The sequence below is a fragment of the Mytilus galloprovincialis genome, chromosome 8 (genome assembly GCF_965363235.1).
Source record: "Mytilus galloprovincialis chromosome 8, xbMytGall1.hap1.1, whole genome shotgun sequence".
In the NCBI taxonomy this organism is placed as follows: domain Eukaryota; kingdom Metazoa; phylum Mollusca; class Bivalvia; order Mytilida; family Mytilidae; genus Mytilus; species Mytilus galloprovincialis.
In genome coordinates, this window is record NC_134845.1 from 11,286,579 (window position 1) to 11,303,893 (window position 17,315).

Consider the following 17,315-nt stretch of genomic DNA (forward strand, 5'->3'; position numbering starts at 1 on the left):
ACGTTATACGATGTATCAGAAATTCTCTTTATCTTGCTTAATTATGTTTAATAAATGAGAATACATTGTAAAGCGGAATAATTTGATTAACGAAGACTTTTATCCATTTATTTGTACTTTGTGCAATTTCCTGTCGCCTTTCTTGATTAAAGGATGAAAAATGACATTAGACGACGCTTCCCGTGTCCAATTTGACAGGGAGAATCTATCTAATAACCAACGACATCAATTTGCTTTTAAATGGTATCACGTACTTATCTAAATGTTCATACATAGTTAAATGAATATTATAATTATATTTGAAAAAGATTTAACATAATATAAAGTAAAAATGGCGTGCGTCCGGCCAATTATCCACGTTACCTTCAAATTGTGCGATAATAGCATTCTTTCGTTATCAGTTAATTATAAATTTAAAAATTCGCCGTATTTTTAAACTTTCCTTGCCTTCGTCATTATCAAACTTGTAAAATAGGACAATTTTCTAATTTGATAATTATAATATTGAGTTGTTTTTTCAACCTTGATGGCGTGATTTTTCAATAATTATCTTATTAGTGAAGGACAATATTATAATAGTTATGAAGAACTATAATTTCCAATCTGAAAGCATGTTGTTTTTCAGATCACTGACATGTGACTGTGACGTGAAACAAAACGAGAGGAAGGATTTAAGAACTTTATTTTAATTCAACAATTAGTCTAACAGTAGAATGGTGAGTTTGTTTATATTTTCCTAAAAAATTACCACATTTTAACAAATCATGATGGAAGTATTAAAATATACATTATAACATTTGGCTAGATACAATATTCTAGATATATAGAAATCAAACATTGAAACTAAAAACGTCTTTAATAAAAATAGATTTTTAAAGCATGATTAAAACCTTTTAAAAGTTAACTTAAATAAGTTGGTGTTTTAACAAACAGTGGCAAATATCACATTTATTAATATTCAACTCATTGCGCAGGGTACATTTTTGAACAACTATGACTAGAATAGGAAAATGAAAGCATATTTGGTCGGGTTATTAACCGATACAATATAGGCTCCTTTTTGAATAGGTTTATTTTTGCCGCCAGATTAATTTTTCATCGGAAGATTTTGTTTTCTGCGACAAGCGTTTAAAACGACTGTCGTTAGTCGTGCAAAGTGAGGGAACTATAATGTACTGTATAGTATACTTCAAGTAAACGAAGTTGTGTTGAGCAAAAACAGATCAGTGAGGGAAAAAGAAAGAAACGGTATACATGTAGCATGAAAACAACGTCACAAGATGGAGTGATATTTCTTATTAAGAATTGTTGAATGGCATAAGGATCGTATACATTTGTACATATTGTTCGTGTGAAACTTTTATTTCGTCATCACAATATAAAAAGTAGAGTTTTATTTCAAAGAAAATAAAGGCGTTCATTCATAAATATAGAATTATTTCAAATAAAAATAAATCTTTTACTAGTAATTCAAACTTCCAAGCATACAAGCACGGCTGCCTGTCTGGTATTTGCCCCTGTTAATTATTTTGAGAAAGAACATATCAGATAGGATACGAGCATTGAACTATATATATATACATTTCCTTTGTTTGGCATACACCAGAAACTAATTTATTTTGCATCCTTGTATTGAGACTAATGTCAGTTATAATGAAATATAGAGTTTTGCAAATTCTGACATATATTTCACTGGATTACTGTTGACAGCCACGGGTTACTGGTTGTTGTTTCTGTTGATGTACTTCTTGTTTTATTACATTGTAAAATGTCGATATGGAACATACGGTTCTTTTCGGAATTTTACTTGAAATATTTATCAATTTATATAGCAATTACACAAATAACTCTACATATATATCAATGTAAGCAAACAATTTCCCCTTCAATTATTCCACTTAAAACTACCAATAAAGATGGACGTTCGATAACATTTATTTGCCTTATCAGTATTTGGGGATATCATGGCGGGCGTTGTTTGGTCATCGATAAAACATTTTTATGACCCTGTTGATTAGTGGTCGACCATGAAAAGGGACAAAGGCTTCGTCAATATTGAACTTTCACACAAACAGTGTCACGAATGAAATAAAACTGATTATACTGATTAACATCTTTGATTTCGCGGTATTTTAAACTAGAGCCTTTCACCTTCATAATCTGTATCGTAAATCTAACTGTCTCCAAAAGCCTCAGAAAAGCTTACTTTGTTGTGTCCCCCGAGTACATCCCTAGAGCTAACAACAAACCCTCAGAAAATAGTGTAATACTCGTGGATATGTTCTATAAATATTTAAAAGTAATATTAACTATAAGTTAGTTAAGTATGAACAGAAAATATATGTCAGTCATTAAAGTCTCAGATTTCAGTTCTAAATCAAGCCGAAAGTGAGAGTCGTTCTTCCCGATACCGACCCGATTGTAAGATTTGATAATCTTAATTTTAGGACATATAAACATGAAAATTTATAGAAGGTCTACAGAAGCTGGTTCTATACATGCATGTCATTAAGGAATGATTGTAATATGTTTTCTGTCTATGAAGTAATAACATCAAAAATGTGGTGCACACTGCACGCGGGTTATTTTAAAGTCTGCACCACATTTTTTTATGTTATTTCGAATAGACAGATAAAATATTAGTTATTTTTTATAATTTAATTCTAAATTCCATTTTAAACCGGAGTAAACCATGAAAAAACGTTGATGACGGTCACATGACTAAATTATGTCTATGGGCTGATAAACTAAACAACGTCATCCAATCAGAAGACGCGTTACATCCAAAATTAAATTATTAATAAATAAACTCATCATAGATATCAGAATTATAAAATATACACTTGACGGTGTATGCTATACAGACATCATAATTAATTAAAGCATTGTACATCATCAATGCAGTTTTAAATGTTTTGTAGCTGCTAACAATTTACACATCTCTGGTTTTTAAATGTCAAGGTTTGGGCGTTACTGGTGAAGATTGTTCCAAAAAGGCGCTTTGAACGAATGGAGTTTGTTTTTAAGAAAATCGGAAGAAAAAAGAAGCGTCGGGATGAAAATTAATAAGAATCTGCCAATTTAAAGTTATACATGTATACGACTTGATATGACCTTGCAGGATATTAATAACCAACATGGTCAACCTCTGTGTGGTCAATTTTCATGATTAATCAGCTTGTCATTAATGCCACCTTACATATACAGCAAGTAAACACTTTACGGAACATGTCAACAATAGTCGAGACTTAAATTAACTTCGATTCACAACAATATATATATATATAATATATGATACGATCCATCAAATTTGAAAATGCGCGAATTTGTAAAATATCGTGATATTTTAAGAATGTTTTGAAGCGAAACGTACAGGTCATTTTCCGAGTATCTCTAAGTTTCTATTTTAGTTCAATCTTGAAATTGTGTTACACCTTTTCTATTTTGGTAAACAGTAGCATTAAAGCGTACAGTTATATATACAATGTGTAATTTATGCTTAGTTTCATCTATTGTTGAGCATGATTGTTTTGGAACGGTAAACTTTTATGATGACCATGCATGACTTTGTATTGAAGTAGAATACTTAGAATAGTCCAGTGTTTCAGTTTTGAGCAGACCGTTGTTTCAGTGAGTTTAATTTTACAATAATTATATATATAGTCAATAGTGTTAATGCAGATGCACTTACAATTAACCATTCAAATATATAGAAATAGCTATGTTAGCATCATATTATGCCCAGTGCCCCTAATCAAGCTTCAGTGACCTTTGATCGTGTTTAATTTGTAGTTTATTTTATGAAAAATGATTTGTTTTTATGATAGCTTAAGTAAGAGCATCTTGATGTGACTATGAGTTGGAGTTTTTATCTATAAAATTTGATGTAGCACACATTGCAGTAAAATGACATTGTATATCTTGAATTTGACCTGTAGAACAAGACTCATCACGGTTTAAACTTAGGCAGTGGCTATTCGTCCGGCTAGCCGGACAAATAGTCAAAAATGTCTATTCATCCGGCATGCCGGACAAATAGCATTTTTACGGTTTTTCGCTATTTGTCCGGCCAAATATATAATGATGAAGATATAACATCGTGTTTTAAAGGTTTTGTATGAAGCACGAGTTGTTTTAAAATATGTTGTCTAACATCGTTTTATGAAAAAAACCTCATTCTGATTAAAAAAATAAACTATACATTTGATTCAGATTTATTTTATTCTAATATTCTAAAGGAGCTTGGGTATCGGAGTTGGGGGGGGTTGGCAAAAATGATTCTCTCTTTTGTTGTTCTGCCTATGAATTTTCTGTAAGGTAAATAGTCGGGCCAATCATTATTGGCTTCTTCTATGATTTCAAAAGATCCTGAATAAATAGTTTCTGTGAAGTTTGGTTAAAGTAAGGTCCTCATATGATTATGCACGATTCTTCATTTAAATTGTTCGGCGATTTTTAATTCATATGAAATTTGAGAAGGGCAGGCACGTGTAACCTGTCCCCAAAAGTAGGATTGTGTTTTCGATAAGATTTTTTTAGAAAATAAATGTATATTAGATACAACAGAAAAAGGGGGGATACCCAAACCCTGGTGTCTTATTCCCAGTCCAGGCATATCAGTTTGTTCATAGATCTGCGTTGTAGTATAACTAAAAAATAATACATCCAAGCAAGTTTGATCTAGTATTTTTTCCGAATGCGTTTTGCCTCCATAAGGTAAATGGGGGTAAATCTTCAATTTCACTTTAATTTCAGGCTTATCATCCTCACAGTTAACATGTGTATACTCGATTGCTCTGGAATCACTCCTATATACATTTGTTTAAAACAATCATATTCTCTCTGGTTTTCTCTATAGATGACATCTTTAAATATGAATCACGATCTCCAATTCTCAACACGTCCATTGCATACGCGCGTGTGTTATCCGACACCTAATCCGGGACACTTTCCACGTCACATGACACACTTTTATTGATATTGAATATTTGCGCATCCGCAGACGGATGGCCGGACGAATAGAGATTTTTAACTATTCGTCCGGCTAGCCGGACGAATAGACACTCCGTTAAACTTACATGATCAGCACGACGGTTGTCACATATGGATCAGGATTTGATTACCCTTACGGAGCACCTGATATCACTCCTAGTTTTTGTGTTTTATGTTTGTCTGATTGTCTTTTTCGTTTTATTTAGTCATGGTGTTGTCAGTTCATTTTCGACCTATAAGTTTGCATGTCACTTTGGTATCTTTCGCCTATCTTTTACACTATATACTGTCCAAGACAAGGGGAAGGTTTGTTGCCAGAAAACATTCTTAACCCCGACTCATTCATTCTGGGTCCTTTTTTTTAGCTTACTATGTGGTATGGGTTTTATTAAGTGTTGAAGGCTGTATAGTGACATATACATGTATCACATTATTTGATTTCTGCGCGTGAAGAGTATGTTGAAATTATCTTAAAAAAAATCGAAATTGTTTTACTCTCTTTATAAAAATAAAAATTACGAACGCAGCCACAAATTACTGGTCAATAAGTGCAAACTCAATTTCTTTAACGTTGAACAGTTGGGGGCTCAATTATTTCTTTGAATTTTCATGATTTATGCAGTCCGCAGCACCTTTGGCAGTCAGCTGCATCTTGCACTCGATACTCTCTGTGGTCATCTTTAACGAGACGTTAATTCATTAGCGCTAATTATATTTGCATAAATTACGTTTTGTTTACCTCTGGTTTCTCTGATTTCGTTAATAAGAAATAATACCGGAGTCAGAGACGGATGACAGCACAAGCTGTGTCCGGATCAGGTATAAAAGTGTCAGCTATCTTTTTTCTGTTGTTGTAAATGGATTATTTTAAGTTAAATGACAACATCCATTTTTTAGGATTGAACGTAACATCAATAATTCGCTGACCTATTTTCCTTTATTTTTAGTTCAGTGTTCGTCTCATTTAAGATTTAGGGTGGAAAACCGTTGTCACATAATATATATTTGTCTTGAGTTTCATTTTTTTTTCAATTTTATTTGGAGATACTTTTATGTTTCGTATTCGAAAATTCTATCCGTCAAGATCACACATAGGTACAGGAAGAAATGTAAGATAAGACGTGTGGAGTTAATGATATATCTGGTAATTAATTGAATTAACTGCAGACTGCATGGTCATTAGTGTTTATAACTGAAGAACATCCAATGGTCTGGAGTATTGACCAATGGACAGTTCGGTGAGATGGATATAACACAGAAAGAAGACAAAAAGAAAAACATATTTCAATAGATGATTCTCTAATGTGATATGAAGCGGACTGATAGGAATAAAGATTCATTGAAAGGGTGATATCAGATGGAAAAATTATGAAAATTTGATTTTGTGTCATTATAAACTGTAATAGAAATTTTTGAAAAGAAACAGCACATCAAAGATTGAATGAATGAACGACAAAAGGTAAATAGTTTATGCTTGTCAGATTTCTTATTTAATCAGTTGGATTGTCACCATGCAGTTAACTATATCGTGTAATGAACGGTATTTTATAGTTTATCAGAAGTTCATCACAAAAGTCAATTAAACATATAATTGTGTTGAGGGGTTGGGCTAGCACCATGTAACACAACTTCAAATGATGTCGTCTGCCCAATGCACGCGATGTCTACATCATTCTAAAGAGTCTTCCCTTTTGTGACCGAGAATGCGTGAAAAATATCCAATAAGTACAAATTCGATTTTGTGAAGTAAATGACCAAACAAACAAACAAACAAATGATTTACTTCTTTGCGCCCAATACGTGTTTTCTTCCAATTATTTTTGGGTTTCAGAGATATCTACATTTGATTGAGTTGATAACTTCAGTTTTGCGGATTAAATATGTGTAATTAAAACGAACACAGAGCACACATAAACATTTACATTCGGTTAGTAATGAACCGAATGTCTTAAATATTTTTTTTCTATTTCGACACTACATTCGGTCATTCAATGGGTAACGTATGACAAAGTTTGTATTTAAACTGACCATCCTGATATGGAATATTTTAGTGATTGCCGCACCATTTGTTAAAATTTATGGGGTAATAATTCAGTCGTTAAAGTCAATATTTATTTCAGTTACAAATGTATGGACTCCGCTGTCTGTCGATACAATTAGGGGTTTATTGCACGGTAGTCATGGCCGTGATTAATGGCCGAAAATTGACAAATAAATTGTTTTATGTGTTGTATTTCTGATTTGTAAATATCAATTATTTTACAAACTTTTACTTGTCCATTCATAGTCATTCATTAGAGTGTGTTACAATGACACTGTTGATACCTGACTACAAGACAGAATAAAACCGTAGATCTTTCTCTTTTCTCAAAATATCTCAGAAGTATAATATGATTACAAATATAAGTTTCATGACTGTTAGTTGTATTTTATTCAAAATTTTAAACGAAATAGATATCCAAAATCTGCTATATGGTGTGAAGCTCTGTTTTTTAATGAGTATGCAGCAATAGTTAGTCCCGTGCGAAGAATCTATACTTTCAGTTGCCGTCACCTTCTTACTGGCTGTTATATATGGTCTTTTCCGTTTTAATGTATCAAATTAACAGAGTGTACTTGATATCTTCTATTTTTTTTCATTTTTCACATTAAGTTCAATGTTGAGCTATTATATATAGTTCGCAGGTTTACTGTTTATATTTGATTGGTATAAGTCACAATTTGTAAAAGTAAACCATAATAGGTCAAAGTACGGCCTTAAACAAGGAGCCTTGGCTCACACCGAACAGCAAGCTTTATTCCCTTTCACGGGTTTTCTATGTATGGACCTATTAAACTTTCTTGTTTAAAAATATGGAAATAAGAAAGTACATGTATGTAACACCCAAAGGAAAAGGATGTCAACAACTACAGCCAACCGTATACGGCATTTTCTGACTATAACGGTACCAGTATATGTACTCTTGTGTTGCGTTACCAGTTACCATGATGATGGGAGTTTTTGATGACATTGACTGGCTATACAGCCCTCGCACGGTTGGATAAGAGACCAATAGTTTACCGTAGACCTTTTATGTAGCTTATACTTTAAGGATTGACCTTGGACCTTATATGGAAACAGAAGGGAGATTTGGGATATGCATGTTAATGAGACTTATGCAGAAACCAAATTAATGAAATAACCAAATGTTTTACACCTAGAGGTATCTTATATAATTGTAAAATAATCTTTGTTCATTGTTGAAGGCCGTATGGTAACTTATATAGTTGTTTATTTCTGTGTCATTTGGTCTCTTGTGTAGAGTTGTCTCATTGGCAATCACTGGTCACATCTCTTCTTTTTTATATTTATGTCTATTCCGTCTCAAAGTAGAATAGTGACACCGAACCGTCTTCATACATAGGCGGATCCAGGGGGGCCTGGGGGGCTCGGGTCCCCCCTTTCGTGGGAGAAATTTGGTTGATTATATAGGGAATTACTGAAGCATGACTGGAGCGGCCCCCTCCATTTAGGTCAGTCAGCGCCCCCGCCCCCCCCCCCTTATGAAAAGACCTGGATCCGCCACTGTCATAGGACCATATTTACAAAGAAAAGATTTCGAACTATACGGTGGTCAGTTCAAGCTTTATTTAATTACAGATCATGTTATGCTGAAATGAGCATTCACAATTATAATCAGTTTAATTTCAATTAGTTTGGTTGCCTGCTGAGATTGACCAAATCATCAATTCAATAAATTCTATAATTGAATAGGAGTTAAAAGCAGCATAAAGACATCTTCTTGACGCACTGCTAGTGTAGGGTCAACAACCAATTGTTATCCATTTTCATTGTCAATTGTGGTCTTATTGTCGTACACGTTGCATGTGGAGACAAACATAATGTTCATTCTTTGCCTTTCGCCATCTTGTCACAAACACTTAAAGTCAAATGAGAACTTTGCATGGTACCTGTTTATATCATAGCACTTTAAAATTTAAATTCAGTAAACGAATAATAACAACTTTTAATACAAGCGTTTGAAGTTAAGATCTGTCGGCAGTACGAGATCATTTGATTGTTGAATCTCCCGTATATCGTGGGAGAAGACCGCCCAAAACTGCGACTTTTATATATAGTCTTAACTTATAGAATACTTTTGTTTATTCATTATTACTTCCATAATGATATACCATATATAACTTTCCGGGGAGGGATTATTATATGTAACTGTTAAGTTTATACAGTTGCATCAGCAAAAAAAAAGATTTTTATAGCCAAATAATTGTCAATTCTGACATAAAATCTAAATGGATGTATATATATGAAAGTTAATTGGTTGCATGTCGTTGTTTACCGTCTGTCATATTTGTTTTTCGGCAATTGTTTTGTCATAAATTAGGCCTGGTTAGTGTTTTCAATTTACTTGTTTCATATTTTTCATGTTGGAGCCTTTTATAGCCGACCATACCGTATGGGTTTTTCTCATTGGTTCGGTCTTACGATTACCTATAATAGCTAACATATACTTCATTTGGACTTTGGTGGATAGATGTCTCATCGGCAATTATACCAATTGTCACCAGAAAGGTCTATATATATATAAAAATATTTTCTGTGTATACATGTTTACTTAAATTTAACAGACTGTCTATGTTTCAATAATATCCTTGTTGTTGAATTAAGGAAAAAACAACAAACAAACAAATAAAATATTGCTCTTTAGTCCAAAACATTCCTTCAATACACGGCTAGGTGACCAGAAGATTTATTACATGCCTGGTTCCTTGTTTAGATGATAAATGAACGACATGCACGGTGTCGAAATACATTTAACTTTGATGTTTGATTGAGATAAAACAAAACAATGTTAACTTTGTACTGAAAGTTATTTTATACTTTGGGATTTCAAAAAATATATGTTATGTCCTAACAAATTGAAGAGTCCAAGGCTGAACATGTGTCGATTGACTGGTAAAAAACGGCCTTATAAACGTTAAACAGTTTTCAAAAATATTATTTGAATTTTAACGTGTATATTATTTTGTCCACTTTTACACAATTAAATTTTCATATCCAGATATTGATGATTTCAAAATCGTTAATTTTAAAAATTTGCCATATTGTCAATCCCATAATTATAACCATTATATTTTTGACACGGAATGAAGACAACAAAGGGGTCATGCAAACATTTTCCACCCGATAGAACAGAAATGTAATAAATGGTTTTAGAGAGTTCAGTCCAGTGAAAGTGTCATATTTATCTCTATACTTTGTGGTTCAATAATATGTGGTTTTTAGGGTTGTTATAGTTGTTATATGGCAAAGCAGATTAACTTGCAATATTTACGGATGTTTCTGTCTCCTGTTTTGGTTATACAAAATACATACTAAATTCGACTGTCATTTATATTTTTACACAGTGGCACAGTGTTTCCATCACACCGGTAATTCGGTCTTTCGTCTTTCTTGTTGACCATTTTCTGTGGTTTTTTTTTTTTTAGCAAATGGAGAACATCCTAAAAGGCAGATTCTTCCTTTTGCGCCACAACCCTTTTCGCTAGTAATATGTTTACGCCATTCGTTTTAAAACTAATTAGTATGTATCATTCATCCCTTGCGCCAAAAGTTGAAATACGACTGCACAACATTAAGTTAAAAACTAATTTTAATAATGAAAATTAGGCCTTCCTCGTACTCTTTTTAAATGGATATCGTAAGTAAAACCGTCAGATCACATCCATTTTAATATTACATTGACAGCTATCAACAATATAAAGGTTTTTTATTCCAACTTTGAGCAATAATGAAATAAAATAAAAGTTTTTACACGCTTCACTGTCTTGCTTGGAATAATCATATGTCTCTTGCAAAACACATACCCTCCTTGTAAGGCTTGTAACATCGTTAATTAATTTTAGTTAGTTTTGGCCCAAAACCTGATGATTTTTATCCTTATACTACTAAGAGAACCCAAGAACTTTATATATAAACTTCAATCGGTTAAACACTTGTGTTGCTTTTGGTAAACCCATTACAAATGTGACCCTTATTTTAGGGTCACGAAGGCATTTTTGCCTCTGAATTTGTTCAGTCCCAGTTTGAACTCATATTTCTGCAATACCTTGCAAATGTCATACAAAAGGAAATTATTTAGCATCTTTTCAATTTTTCAAGATTCCAATACTTAAAAGCCAAATTATTCCAAGTGGATGGTTCTCAATTCTAATAGTTAAATTATAAACCCAACCTTCGACTGAATCATCGACCAATTTATACAAATTATTGATATTTTCAATTTTGGACCAAGAAACTAAAAATATCCATTATCAATCAAAGAAGAAGGAATGCAAAGTTTTCCCTTTCACTGAACGGAAACTAATTTGATGTGAATAGTAAAAGAGTAAATAGCTTAATTAATACCTTGTCAAAGGTTTCCCGCGGTTTAGTGTATGGCGGATTTGCATTCACCATCCGTTATGAAGTGACATTTATATCGAGATGTCCTTTTAGAGCTATTTAATTCAGTACGTGTTGAAATCTCCTGCTGATCTATTAAAAAATTATTGTGTGAATATATTGCATTATAATGAAGTCAACTAAAGAGAGACAACTCTGTCACATCATTGCATAACTAGTCATAGTACTACTTTTGAACAATTGAAATTGGTTATATGAATTCATTTTATTTTAAGAAATTAATGGTCAATCTGTGTTTTGGGTACAATTTAACAGATTCAATAGGTAAAATTACGTGTTTCAAAGATTTATTCTGACAATGACTTATTCTATAGAAAGGATATATAAATACCCGTATGTGGTCTTTTCTGGATTTCATGTTTTATGCATTGGCACTTGTCTTATGGAAATTTAGTAAGGAGGGAGTTATCGCTACACAATTAATCTAAAACATACATAAAGAAGACAAGAGATTAAAATATAAAAAATATTTATCAAAATTCTGAAAATCTTGTCAAGTTAATAATCCAGTTAAGATCTGGGTGATTTATCCGTATAATCCGCATTAATCATATTACGCCATGTTTTACAACCGTGGTGTTAATCAATTAGTGTTCATTTAATGTCAGACAATAGCATCACATACCAGAGTAGATCTTCTTCTTAAATATCCTAACGTAACATTTAAACAGAATAAAAATGTCATAATCAGCTATTCAATATTTAAATGAAAGCAAAAACATCTATTAGAAGAGTTTAATCTAATTAATCCAAAGCCTTAAGTTGAAAAGAAGGATTATGATATTTTCTATCTCTTTCCCGGTCTTGTGCAAAATGAATTGTTCTCCATGATAATATTTTCATGTAAGTTGCGACACGTGAATAAACATATAGACCTTCTACGTAATGAGTTTACACTCCTCTCTCTACAGGAGCCTTAACTTGACACTACAAATGAAAGAATAATATTTATTTTGTGCAGCGTTTCACTTTTCTTTATAGTCTATTCAACTGACTGAGAAAACATGGTAATTGGCGCTGCATAAATGAGGAAAACATCCGCTTTTCTTTTGATGGCGGCAGTCCGTTCGGAACATCCCTGAAGCTACAAAACATAATGTCATGTCGCCTTTTTCTATTCATTTTGTCTAAATAATTGCAGTTTATCTTATATCTTGTACAAACACCTTGATTACCGGAAAACTAGTGGGTATAGAAAAAATTGTGATACATGTCAAACTAGGACAAAAGAGTTACAAAGTTAAGGTGACATCCTTCTGAAGATAACGATCATAAAAACGTTTTTTCCTTTGAAATTTAACAGGTAAGTCTAAGTTTAAATTTGACACCTATAATTAGGTATACGCATACTATTAGCAGAAGTAACAGATAGGCTTTAATAATAGCAATATTTAGTGATATTGATGTTGCATACAGAGATCTCATGTCTTTTTTCCTTATAATTCGAAAAAAAGAGTGTAATTCTTTTAAATGCGGTGGTAGTCGCACAAACGTTCAGACAACAAACTTTATATATAACAGAAACTTTTGAGGATTAAGAATCTTTACCTCTGAAAATAATATTTAACCAGAAACTGTTTAGGATTTAGAATCTTTACTTCTGAAAATAATATTTACGAACTAACCAGAAACTTTTTAGGATTTAGAATCTTTACCTTCTGAAAATAATATTTACGAACTAACCAGAAACTTTTGAGGATATGGAATCTTTACCTTTTGAAAATAATATTTACGAACTAACCAGAAACTTTTGAGGATATGGAATCTTTACCCTCTGAAAATAATATTTACGAACTAACCAGAATTTTTTGAAGATATGGAATCTTTACCCTCTGAAAATAATATTTACGAACTAACCAGAAACTTTTGAGGATATGGAATCTTTACCTTCTGAAAATAATATTTACGAAGTAACCAGAAACTTTTGAGGATATGGAATCTTTACCCTCTGAAAATAATATTTACGAACTAACCAGAAACTTTTGAGGATATGGAATCTTTACCCTCTGAAAATAATATTTACGAACTAACCAGAAACTTTTGAGGATATGGAATCTTTACCTTCTGAAAATAATATTTACGAACTACTAGTAACCAGAAACGTTTGAGGATATGGAATCTTTCCATTCTGATTATAATATTTCGCCCTAAAGGGGTAAAAGGGAAATTACAAACCAAAACCTAAGCTTTCAGAATACTAACTGATTAGACCTAAGCAGTTATTATTTTTTCTTCGTACTTTGTTAGTCTGCTTGTTAAACTTGTTAAAGACGTCCGATCAGAATATCAAAATAATTCATGCATGCGCCTGCGAAAACTAATATCTGCTCTCCCTTTTTCTATTCACCGGCATGGCCAAGTGTCAAAGAATTTATTTGACCACACGTTCAAGAGTTTCGTTTATTAATTTTCAATTTATAACAATTCAAATCTATGTGACAGACAACTGCCGTAACTCTGAAACATTGGGAAGTGTGTTTAAGTGTGTTTCATCAATCTGTAATTAGTCCACACAGGACAAGAGATATGTTAGCCAGATTTGAGTAGGGGACGGAGATAAGGGTTGAAGGTGTTAAACCCATTAATCATTTTCTGTCTAAATATTAGTCCCACTTAAATCTTGGACTGCCACAACACCCATCAAATACTGATAATTCAATTACACCAATAAAATTCTAATTAGGTGACAGATTGTACAAATTTTGGAGGGTTTTGAGGCAATATGTTTGACATATTTAGTTTTACAAACATTTCTGATTTTGACATCAGGTGGAGTTTGCACAAAACAAACCGAACACTTTTCGTAAAAACTTAAAGTCCGTATGCAATAACTAGAAAAATAGAGATATTTTGTATAATCCCGGCATTGAGAACAATCCTTCGTAAAGATAGATGAAAGGCATGCAAACAGTTTTATTTTTAGTTACATTTATTATACGTGTCTTCATAGTGATATAAATACAATCATATGGCACCACGAGATATTTTATATCTATAACAAGAAAAGAAAATGTTTTGAAAAAAAGTGTGACTTCGTTATAATCATATAGGACAATTAGTTCGAACAGAGACAGATATATTTGTCCCTGATGACTTCAAGCCTTACCAGCAGTGATTCAATCTAAAATGTACTTTTCACAGAAAATTCTCATGTATATAGTCTTCATTTTATAAATTGGGTTTAGAAATATTGTTTCTTCTTACTTAAAATAGTTTGTATTGTTCAATAAGTTAATCCTTATACATGAGACATATTGTCTGGTTATCCCAAATATATGTATACATGCTTTCATATACAATTGTTTAATACGTACATTTATTATGAGGTTATGAGAAAAGGGTTTACATGGATCATTTATTCAAAAGAAATTTAACAAACTTGAAAGCATTAGAAAAACAAATGTGTGTCCATCGGTTCTGAACAACATTAGTCGCCACGCTTTCATGAAACCATGTTTTGTTTTTAAAAGACATGGACAGATAATTGTATGTTGAGTAGAGGGTTTTGTTGGTGACATAATAGATAATGGGATAGATTAGTTGTAATGACCACATACATAACTTGTTGTTCCGTAAATCAACCATGTCCAATCCAATGTTGAATCATATTTATAACTACAGGTAATTGCAAATTGTGGACTTTATTTATGAGACCACTTTGTTTATTGGCCCATTAAATCTGCGGTGAATTTTGATTCTCTTTTCTTCTTCTTCTTCAAAACTTCTTCTGTCTGACCGCTGATGGCGATGACCGGATTTTAAATATAAAGGAACGAAATCTTGTTCGGTCTTTTTTGGGACGTTAAAGCTAAAGCAAGTGCATGCATGTTATAGAAGATTAACGTACTTTATGTGCGTGGCTCACTTTGAAAAACAGGTGCTTATTACATTTTTTCCATGATTCAAGTTCAGACCTAAGCAATACGGTCCACTTTTCAGTTACTGCCCTGACTAAGTATCTTTCAGTTTGTCCGCTGCATCTTCTTTCTAATCTTAACAGCTTGATTATATGTTTTAACAATCTCGTATCCCGAAAATATATTCCATTGCTCAGAGTACTGTTTAACTAACAAGTAAACAAGTCATCAGGATATTAAAAGAAAGCATATTTCGTTCAAAAAGATTTGACAAAAATTATGATAAATAATACATCTGGGAACAATATATCTATCATTATATACGTTCCTGAGCACACGTATGTATCTGTTGAAGATGAGATGATATGTAATCCTTTATAAAAGGTCTCCTTGTTCTTTGGGGTGGGGGTCTTTTGGTTTTATGATAGACCGTGTGCTGTCCTTTGTCAGTGTCTTCTTGGTTTTATTGTTTCTTAGGGTTGTTGTCGAAAGTGATATCCTTAATGTATATATGGTTCCATTTTGTTTAAACGTTGCTGTCTATGTTTGTATATCGTATATAACCCTTAACGTTTCAAGACCTATATATGTTACTCTTTAAATGCGTCTTTCTGGTTCTATTGTGTGTCAGGGTTGCTGCCCTAGATGGAGACCGTATATGCTATACTTACAGTGTCCCTGGTATTGTGTTTAAGGGTTGTTATTATTGTTGGAGACCATGATAATGTTAATTAAAAGACATTTTTTTTGTAGAGACACTGTCTATTGTTGTGGCTGTATGCTAACCATTATACGCGTCTTTCTGGTTTTGTTGTCTTTAGAGTGACTGTCTATATATGTGTTTTATAAATTATATATGTCTTTCTGGTTTTACTGGTTTAGTTTTTTTTTATATACCTTATGTTATACTGTATATGTGTTTATAATTGGTTTTGTTGTATATAAAGGGTTAATGGCTGTCGAATGTTCTATACCATATATGTTATCCTCTGGAGGTGTCTTTCTAGTTTAATTGTGTTGTAGAGTTGCTGTCGAATTTTGTTAGACCGAATGATACCCTTTTTATGTGTCTTTATGGTCTTAATCTGTATTGTGTTTCTGAATAGCTGTTGAATGTTTGAGACCAAATGCTACCCTTCCAGTATAGGCGTCTCTCTTTTGCTAGGGTTGCTGTCTATTTTTAAAAACCCGTTACTATGCTTTCCTTTATACTAGTAAATGTCTTTCTGGCTCTAGTGTGAATCGAGGTTTATTTTGGAGACCGTATATTTTCCCACATAAACATATTTTTAGTGTAATTGTTTTTTAGGATTGTTGTCTATTGTTGGAGAGTGTGTCTTGGAACCCATCTACTTAACGCAGTTCTATTTATCATTGATATCAAAAATATTAAAAAACAAAGATTCAGTTCAAAACTGAAAGAAAATAACATACCAATCTGAAAATAACATGTGGATATTTCAGTATGTTCCATGTTTTATAAAGAAATATTCCCAAACTTTAGAAATGATATTAATCATATCTTTATTATTCTAGTTAACCTTTCTCTAGAAATGGGTGTATTATTTACCCAAGATGTACTCGACTCACCCTTGAATTTCTATATTGAATTAATGAAACGAGAACCATTTTAAATAAATCACAAAAAATACATTATTGATTTCACTGGTAAAAAGACTTTGAATAGATTATGTTTTCATTGAGTAGAGTCTCCTAATGATACATAATAAAAGTGTATAATGGAATCTGGCATGAATAGCGAACTCTGATAAAAGATTGGAGTTTCTTATATTGCATGTATTGTGACCTTTAGTTCTGGTTTAGTGCTGAGACATTGTTATAAATACAAACAATATTGAGAACATGTAGAATGCAAATGAATGCACCTTTCCTTTTATTTGTTAATAGTTTATGAACGAGAGTAAGAAGTTCCATATTAACTTGTCAACAATGTGTTTTGTTTCAAAAGGTCATTTGACGGTCGTGCACTGACGAAAACATGA

General features: G+C 32.4%; 1 protein-coding gene across 2 annotated transcripts in view; it reads left to right on the forward strand.

Moving 5' to 3' along the window:
- Positions 1–617: 617 nt before the first annotated feature.
- The window catches only part of LOC143085070 (protocadherin-9-like), a 36,308-nt gene continuing 19,610 nt past the window's right edge, over positions 618–17,315 (forward strand). The window contains exon 1 of one of the 2 annotated variants that reach the window (XM_076261237.1): positions 618–716. The gene's annotated coding sequence lies outside the window, so the exon portion shown is untranslated. Of the gene's footprint in view, positions 717–6,050; positions 6,452–17,315 lie in introns of those variants that run through there. The other variant, XM_076261236.1, reaches the window with a different exon arrangement.